The 9,511-nt window shown below is 42.0% G+C and overlaps 1 protein-coding gene across 1 annotated transcript in view; it reads right to left on the minus strand.

Moving 5' to 3' along the window:
* The window catches only part of epb41l2 (erythrocyte membrane protein band 4.1 like 2), a 43,679-nt gene extending 38,311 nt beyond the window's left edge, over positions 1 to 5,368 (minus strand). The window contains 1 exon segment of the mRNA XM_068577510.1: positions 5,199 to 5,368. The gene's annotated coding sequence lies outside the window, so the exon portion shown is untranslated.
* Positions 5,369 to 9,511: the final 4,143 nt, after the last annotated feature.

The raw sequence follows: 9,511 nt of genomic DNA on the forward strand, positions 1-9,511 counted from the left end.
TAATAGGTATTCCCATAGTTTAGACCTGTGGGAAACACTGACCCCTCCCGCCCCCCCTCATACACAAGCACACATTTCACCAGCTTCTTTACACTCTTTCCAAGATGTTGCAAAAACTTCAGAGCTTCCTAATGAAGCTGCTAATGAGAACCAGTTCGCTGGTCCCCCTTAAACCTCTTGCCACAGACACTCCTCTACTCTGACTTCCGTTTACTCCCCATCATCCCTTCTTTATCGCTCGGCCCCTGCTATCCCACCTCCTCTCCTGACTTTTATCACGAGGCCAATGAATGAATAGTCAACACACAAAGTGAAAGAATGAATCCTTCAGTCCCGTAGATTTTGATGGAAAAAAAACAACAGTCTCACCTTCTGATTCCCAACCTTTGATTGCCACACTATGAAACTATTAGATATCAAGTATTTAGAGCACAATATTATCCTTTATTCTGCTGATATAAACCTCTGTTGCTCCCTAAGATGTGGCTTTTAAAAGATGAAGGCTTGCGCCCCGTCCTGCCTCTCTCTGCGAGAATGTGACCCCTCCTTTGCTGATTAATCTGTTTTTAACTGCGCTTGGCACCCTGCCAAAGCCACGGGCCCATGCTCTCTCTCTCTCTCTCTCTCTGTTTTTTATTCTATCGCCTCTTTCAGAGCTGGACACTTGCTGGACAAGGCAGTTTGCCCTCTCTTTCTCCTCCTCTGATGTGAAATGTTGCCTTTCAACACAAGGATTTTCTATTCTCCTCTAAAAGACCCTCTTGTTGAACAAAAAAGAAGAAAAAAAAGACTCCGCTAATCTCCACAAACATACACTCAAACTCCACTAAGCTGTTTTTTTTTGTTCAATGCAGTGAAGTTTACACTGATACATAACTTTTTGTACAATCTATACTTTTGGCACATAGCTGACCCTCTTACCCAGAAACCTCCCACTCCCTTTCTATCCCCTCCATCACACTCACATGTCCTCTACGTCTTCATCCCCCCCCCCCCCCTATCCCCCCTACTGTCTCCGTGGCTGTAATAAGCTGAACATTGCATTACAGTTTCCATTCATCCGTGCCTCTCTGATCTTCTCTGCGTGAATGCGAGTCCTGTGGTGCTCGCTGGCCGAGCGCTAAAGGGCCAATACCGGCCGGTCACGGCTGAATGCCACGCTGTAGAATATGTCCACCTTAAGTAATTGTTGATGCGACTGACCCGATGTCGCGGCAATCATGGGGGAGAGAGGGGGATATGAATGCTTTGATTTGAAAAACATACACCTTGATAGACTAGAAAGGCAAAAAGATAATAGGAAAACGGGAGCCAAAGATTCAGGAAGAAACATTCGGGACAGTTTGCGGGAGAATTAAGTTTCCTCTGAATAGTGTGTCTTTTCTGAAAAAACACACATCCGATGTGGGACAGTAGGGCTATCTGTGTGTGCCTGAGTTGATGTGACGTGTTGTGCTCCTGTTGAACCGACAGGGTCAGGATGAAAACACACACATACAGAGACACACACACACACACACACAGGGATGTTCCCATAGCCTTTCCGAATGGTTAAGCAATATCTCTCACTCTCTCCGTCGCTCTCACTCAGTCTCTCGTTCTCCTCTTGTGTCCGACTCTTACTCACGTCCTCTCTGGCAACCATCAGTATTCCCTTCTCCCTCATTTTGTCACTTCACCTCTATTTTTTTGTCGTGTACTTTGCCCCTCACAAGGTGAGAGACAAAAAGGTACAAATGGAGTACTACACAGAAGCATTTGTTGGGTTTTCCTGTAAATGAGTAGAGGCATGAAAATGTGAAGATAAAAGAAGCCAGAGTCAGTTTTACGGTCACTGATTAATTAGTTCTTTTAGTGTAGAAGATTGTTAAATATTATCAATACACCTGTTTTCAGCTGTAAAGCAGCACCGGTACTAATGCCATGTTGCTTTCTTTGTTGTTTGAGATGTTCAAAATCGCCTAAGTTTTGCGCAAACGAGAAAAAACACAATTTCATAAAATCCACAGACACTCAAATGGCTGGAAACATGTTTTTTGGGGAGGCCGAGGGGGGGTTTGGCATGACAACAGTGATATTGAAAGGAGGTAAAAGGAAATGGTGTACTCATTCTGACGAACACTTAGTCCTAGCTCCACTTAATGAGCAGATTCTCCCACCAGAACAACCAATTAAGGCCGACTCATTAGTGGGTTTCGACAGAGCCGCTACTGTTCTGCACATCCTGAGAGTCTGAGAATGAACATGGCACTGATGATTATAGATACACTGTACACACGCACACAGACACACACGGACAGAGATATCCCTTGTGGCTTACCAAAGCAAGAGTTTACTAAACTACATTAAGTAGAAATGATTTTATTCTATGCGGCTTTATATCATGAAAGCTTTAAACTTCACTGGAGGTGATGCTTTTTTGTTTTTCTTGCACTTGACTGCAAGTTCACCTGTACTAAATAACCTGTAACACAATACAAAACTCACACACAATGGCACTGCTGAAAAATAATACCTTTGTGAAGCATATGACGTGCAAATGTTGTAAAGTCTTTGCAGAAAGAGAGAGGTGTGTTGAATTAAGACTCAACTTGATCGCTGGGAACATATTTGTAACACCAAAAGAAAATAGGGATAAAATATTTTTTTTTTTTTATCCGAGAGTCTGTTTGTTTAAAAAAATCTGTAAAAGACAATGAAATAAAAGCAACGCTTAAACTGACTCAGTCGCTCATGAGCGTACTGTAGCCGGCTGACGGGATGGACGATGAGTCTATTATGTAACTTCAATTCCACGGGGTTTCCGCTCTGCTCTCAGGGGAGGTTTAGGTGGCATCGGGTTTGAGCAGAACGATTATGGTCCCGTTGCCATAACCAAACAGACATATAAAGATGGGTTAACATGGAAAAACAAAAGATCACATGTATGGAAAATCCCCCTGCTGTTTATTGTATGTCCATCACATTAGAAAGAACAGTTACAGTAGATTTAAGTTTTTTAAAAAAGAAAAGAAAAGGGGGCGTGTCTGTAGCATCCCTGTGTGTTTTGGAAGACATTCAAGAGAAAACTTGAATGATGGGACTTGGTGATAGCTTTTCTGCTCATTATTTATCAGAATTGTTAAAATTATACACAATAAAGCACGAAAGACGTGGTTCCCACGTCTTCGTGCTTTATTGTCTGCGACATTGTGCATACAACCGACATCCTCCATTTCTATCAAACCTACCTTCCTTTTCCCTCAGAGGAAAAATGAGAAGAAGGCCGAAGCCGAGTTGTGCTGATTAAAGTAAAGTGATGAGGAGTTGGAGACAGACACACACACACACACACACACACACACACACACACACACACACACACATATAAAGACACATGGAGACGGATTAAAAGGGTGATTGTTGGTAGCATTGCCCCAATATCAGTCGGCAAGTGCTGTTCTCAGTCATCGTGATGCTGTAGCACACATCAACCACTGAAGTGCACCTATATATAGATGTATCTATATTTATATATATGATAAAGCTGTGTGCGTTTGTTCAAAAAGAGATAAAAAGGTAACAGAAAAGGCTTCGAGGAGTAGAGAACGGCATCGAGTCCGACTATGTGGCACAAGTTGAATTCATCAGAATTGAATTTGGTTGATGCGACAGATGTGTTTGCCAAGTGCCATGCCTTTTTTCTTTTTTTGCACGCCAGCACAATCTCGGCTCAATCCAGTGTGTGTGTATGTGTGTGTGTCTGTCTGTCTGTCAGTTGGTCGGCCTGCCCGCCTGTCTGCCTGTGAACTACTTGAACCCTTGCCATCTGTCAAACAAACTTCTGAGGCTCTCGCTTGGGAAATACACACACACGGTACGTCCTGTATGTACACACACACACGTTTCTGTCAGCAGACAAATAGTAGTGAGAGTATACGACAAGAAAGTAAGTCACGTTCAAACAGAAAGGATGATACCGTGAAGGACAGACGCGTCAAAACTGACTGGGAAAGTCAATTCTAGGGGGGTTTTAAAGCCATTTAAATCAATAATTGATAGCAGAAATGTACTATGCCCGGTGTGGTTAACATATTCGGCTAGTTACATGGTCAAAATAAGAGTTCAATTGACCACTTAGCTCGTAAAACAGGTCAAACATTGGCTGACTGCAACTTCTTTGCTTCTTTTAGACATTTGTACAATTATCATATTTACTCAAATAAATTAGTGTGGGATTTCCTCAAGCGTATAATTTAATCAATAAGACACATTACAGACTAATTACTATTTGATAATGCTATTCCACAAATACAGTTAACCCTTAATTGGTGCGCATGCTCTGAATATATATCATATTTAGAATTCATATTCGGTAACTGCACAGGACCAACAGGACTGCATTTCCCAGACATCTTTGTAGACCAATTTCCAAAATGAAACCATATGAAACCAATCCTCTGATATCCGTAAAACGAGGTGGAAAGGTGGGGGCAAGAGACTACCTGGTTTACAAGGGGACGGCCACACGACATCAACAATAAAAAAAACTGTATAAAATAAAAATATTCTCGTTGTTCTCAGCGGCTTTGATGCCTTCAAACAACCATCTGCGACTTGTAAACTCAAAAGGGAGGAAACGTCGCGTTTGACTCGTCTTCAAACGCGACGTTTCGGTGCTTCACAGGGAGCAACCGCCGACGTTAAGTCGCCGTTACCGGGGACTCACTCAACACCAGGAAATACAAACCACCACCAGTAACACACACTACAAAAAACACACACCCACACACTTTTTAAAAACATGTTCAGGCGGGTTTAACGTTGAGCTCCGTTAAATACTGTGACGCCGACCACATGACGCTCACCCGGGCGGGACGTGAGCGTAGTTTAGGTGATGATAACAGGGAAGGAGATGAAGAGGCGCCATGAAGAGCCTTAACGCCACATTGAAGGTACGACTGCGACTGCAGATAGATAACGGATTTCATTTGGGGAAACGTGCGGTTTTACTTGGACCCGTTTACCCGGAAAATACCGCTTCCGATTCCTGCGGTTGTTCGTGCAGGTTGACTAACTCACTACATATTCACCGCAACGAAATATACGTTATAAAACGTTGGATATCCGAGAGAGAAAAACTGCATTGAAGCATCCGCTAATATGGATATCACGTGATTTAAAAAAAAAATGTAAAGGTGGTTTAAATGAAACGTTACCTGTTGGGATTTTCAACGATGCGTGCGGGGAACTTTTCCAAACGTGGCCTCTCACTCCGTTCTCCTCCACAAAATAACGTACGTCCCACTATCTCAACCTCCAAAAAAATCTCCAATACAGTCCACACTGAAAATCTGGCGAGGGCTCAAAGCAAGACGTGTCCATCATCCTTAAGACCCGCCCCTTACAGTTAAAAACGTCTTTTAGCGGCCTCTCATTGGCTCAGAGGGGACACTGTATTAGATCCGGAGATGTGATTGGTCACCCGCGTTGTCCATTCGCGTTGGAGGGACGTTCGAGGCAGATGTGGCAGTGCTATTTTAGCGAGGTAGCTCCCCCTAGAGGACGTAGACTATCACTGCAATATCATGAGAATAGTTTACTGTTTTTTTTGTTTGTTCACTCACATTTAGTCTTGAATTTGAATAGGATATTTGTGAACTGAAGAGCAGATTATATATTATATAATATATATATATATATATATATATATATATATATATATATATATATATATATATATATATATATATATATATATATATATATATATATATATATCATTAAGTTTTTAAAATGTGTGTCGTTCTAGCCAACATGAAATCTAATTTAATCAATGTTTTATTTACAGAATTTCCAAGCGTCTCTGGCCTCTCAGGCTACATTTTCTATTGATGTGTAATGACTTTTTATTAAAATTTTCCTTGGATTCAGTATTGACAGGTTAATTAAGCTGTTAGTTAGTTTTTGTCTGCTTTGACTTTGATCCTGGTATTTTCTCAGCCAGTTCAGATCTTCAAATTCCTCTCACACAGTTCACAGAACACACATCAGCGAATAATCTACAACATAAACAGTTTATCCCCAATGTGGTGCCAACACAGCATTTGAGAGACGCTGCAGTGCGGTGATATGAATATGTATGGCCGGTTGTCTGCTGAGACCCCTTGATGAAGCTACTTTTGGAAACCACTAGATAGTTCTGAAAGTCACAGTATATAGAGCAATTTTAATTGAAGGCTGATGAAAGAAAAAAAATATATGCATAATATATAAAAACGTTATAAAATAACAACTGATGCTAAAAAACTTCCTTTGAAATGCACACCTAAAATCTTTGATGACAACAGGACACATTAACTGTTCATGTTAATTACTTCTTCCACACTGCTTCTTTCTCTTCTGAACTCATTCCTACTCGCACGCAAAGGACACACTTGTCATTGCATAACATAAGGCATGGCTTCTGCCACTACACACACGCACACACACACATGCGCCTCTAACATACTGTATGCACCAACACCCCCATCCAGATTAGAGAAGCTCAAGTAATTGGCTTATAGCGTAAAGCAGCGTGGAGATTGGACATCTATGGAAGAGGAGGAGTAAACAACCGCATAGGAACGTCATCCATATACTAATACAAAGAACTGTAGGAGAGAGTGAGGGAGATACTAACAAATACAAATACTCTTTCAAATCTTTTGTGACAAAAACTGGCAACAGAAAAAGACCATTTTGACTGGAAGCTGAAAGAATCACATCGTGCAGCAGGTAGCGTGTGTTGCAGGGGACTCACCATCAGTAGAGCGGCATGGATCCAGCGGTGACGCCCAGCAGACACACAAACACAGAGAAAAAAAGAATATTAGACATCACATTGGCATGTTTCATTCATGCATCTGCTACAGTTTTAATTGAATAATGACAGATTTTGATATAATGTGATGCAATTACACGACAGAGATGAAATAGTTTGGTCACGGTTAAATGATGCCTGCATGAGTCTGAGCATCCAGACCAGTCATAAAGAGAGGAAAAACAACAAAAATATGCAGCACATCTCCTCTCTGGTACGACGGCGTTCAGGTACCAGAGGAACTTTGTTGACACAGTTAGGAGGGTGAAAGGAAACACACCCACACTGGTAGATTCAATTACGCAAATAATACAGGTCTGATTGAATTAAGGTCTCCTCCCTCTGTCCCTGAAGTCTTCGACCCTTTTTTGGCCTCACAAGTCCTGAAATTGAATTGCAACCTTCTGAGGAGGAGGCACAAAGAACGGCCTGACCTGTTATCAGTCAGTTTCATAATAAAATCAACACAGAAGGGTTGCATCATTAGCACTGAAGAACGTGAAAGCCGTTTCGAAAGCAACACCCGAGAGAACAAAGGAGACTCGAATCAAAAACGTGATAACGGACTGATTATATCAGCGACCACAGAGATTTACCTGTGGAGCACTGATGTCATCTACGAGTCAGCGAGTGCATCCTCACCAAAGCGTCTCATGCTTCTCTTTACTTTACCGCCCATTCACAAAATGTAACATTTAAAACAGTGATTATAGGACACAACAAAGACACAAATGTGCCAGAAACATGAGGCCACTAGAGAGCCATAGCATGCTTGTCTTAGATCTCTATCATGTTTGGAGAAAAAAAGCAAAGAAATTCAGAAAGGTGTACCTGATTGTCAAAAGTCCCATATTGCAGAAATAGTTCCCACACTGAGATCAAGTCTTGACCTAATCAGCCTTATCTAAGATCTCTCTCTCTCTCTCTCTCTCTCTCTCTCTCTCTCTCTCTCTCTCTCTCTCTCTCTCTCTCTCTCTCTTTCTCTCTCTCTCTCTCTCTCTCTCTCTCTGTCTCAGCACACACAAAAGTTGCCTCCTTGCCTTAATGCTGAAACCGCTTCGCAGTGTCCTCCTCGCCCTCCACCAAAAACAGATTGACCGACGCGTGGGTCAGAAACGCAGCGTCCTGTGCAGCCGGAGGAGCCTCAGTGGAGGGCCGGCTGTGCGGTTCCTCACGCAGGCATGAGATCAAGCCAGTGCAGATTCTCTGGAGGATTAGCGGCGAGCCCTTCTGAAGGGGAATTACAGCCATCTGGACAGCACAAACATTGCCCACTGGACCAACTCTACCTGCCAAGTCTGTGCCCGGGTAGAGCAGGCATATATTGCCCGGTCATTCTTCTGGCCCTGACCTGAGAACCTTGTATACCCGCTTTGAACGAAGTGACTCAAAGCTGCATTTCGTGTGTGAACTAAGCTCATTTTTGGTAATGTTTTATGTCGCTTGTACAGCCAAAAAGGGAGTTATGTCATTTTTAGTTTAGGTTTTTTTTTCTGACTAGGTCAAATTATTCACAAATGGAAGATACATAATAATTAGAATTCATAATCAGTCTGATCTCTATGATAAGATGATCTAAAGTGACTTTGGTCAAATTAATAAAGTGCACAATGTTATGTTTTTTCTGCAGTGAGGATGTTTGTGTGCAGGCATTTTGGTCTACACAGTACCTACCGACCCACACACTGTAATGTTAGACAACCTGGTCAGTATTTTGTGGGCGGCCTCGATCATGAAATGTTGTGGGATTCAACAAGTCATTCACATTTGGCTCCTAGTCCTCAGTCATTATAGCCTGAGAACTACCTTTGCAAAGGTGCGCCATATTTTTCTCGCAAGCCAATCTGAGCAGACCGGGCTTTTCCGTACCAGGCTCTTAAAGAGACAGGCTCTTAAAGAGACAGGCTCTTAAAGAGACAGGCTCTTAAAGAGACAGGCTCTTAAAGAGACAGGCTCTTAAAGAGACAGGCTCTTAAAGAGACAGGCGCCAAAACAGAGCGTTTCAGACAGAGGGTAAAAACAGCTAACCTGAAAATAAGTGTGATATGCCCTCTTTAAACTTTTGTAAAACATCAGATTTACAAGGTTCATTATTAAAGTAATGCAACCAATACATGTCACATTTTCAATCCATAAGAAGTCAGCTGAATTAAAACACAATTAGACAACTCTGCTCTTACATGAACACGACCACGCCCTCACTGCCCATTAGCCAGTTTACTGGAGTGAGGTCTATTTCTGACTTTGTGATCAGTGGATCAAAAGAGCAAAATATGTATTTTATTTCACTATCAACACTGTGGTGTGGCAAAGAGGTTTACTTTGCACAAAGAAACACATACTGTACATGTGGTTAATCATGTTCAACAGAAGCACATTTAAACTCCACATTCCTGCAGTTTGCTCCTTTTTCTGACATAACTGCAAACTGATACTAATGCATGTGCTATTATCTGAATGCATTATTACATTATGAAAAAGATCTTGCATTGCACTGCTGCCCACACAGCATTCACTGACACTCAGACACACATTACACCCCATGCCTGCCGACATGCACACACACCTTTAACCCCTGGGCTAAAAACATACATATACAACACACACTTGAAAACTGTAGTTTACCTGACAACCAATTTATAATCAGCTGGAACAAGCCGCCTGACTGGA

This window comes from Clinocottus analis, unplaced genomic scaffold (genome assembly GCF_023055335.1).
Source record: "Clinocottus analis isolate CAN_PGR_092001 unplaced genomic scaffold, fCliAna1.0.p SCAF_15, whole genome shotgun sequence".
NCBI lineage: Eukaryota > Metazoa > Chordata > Actinopteri > Perciformes > Cottidae > Clinocottus > Clinocottus analis.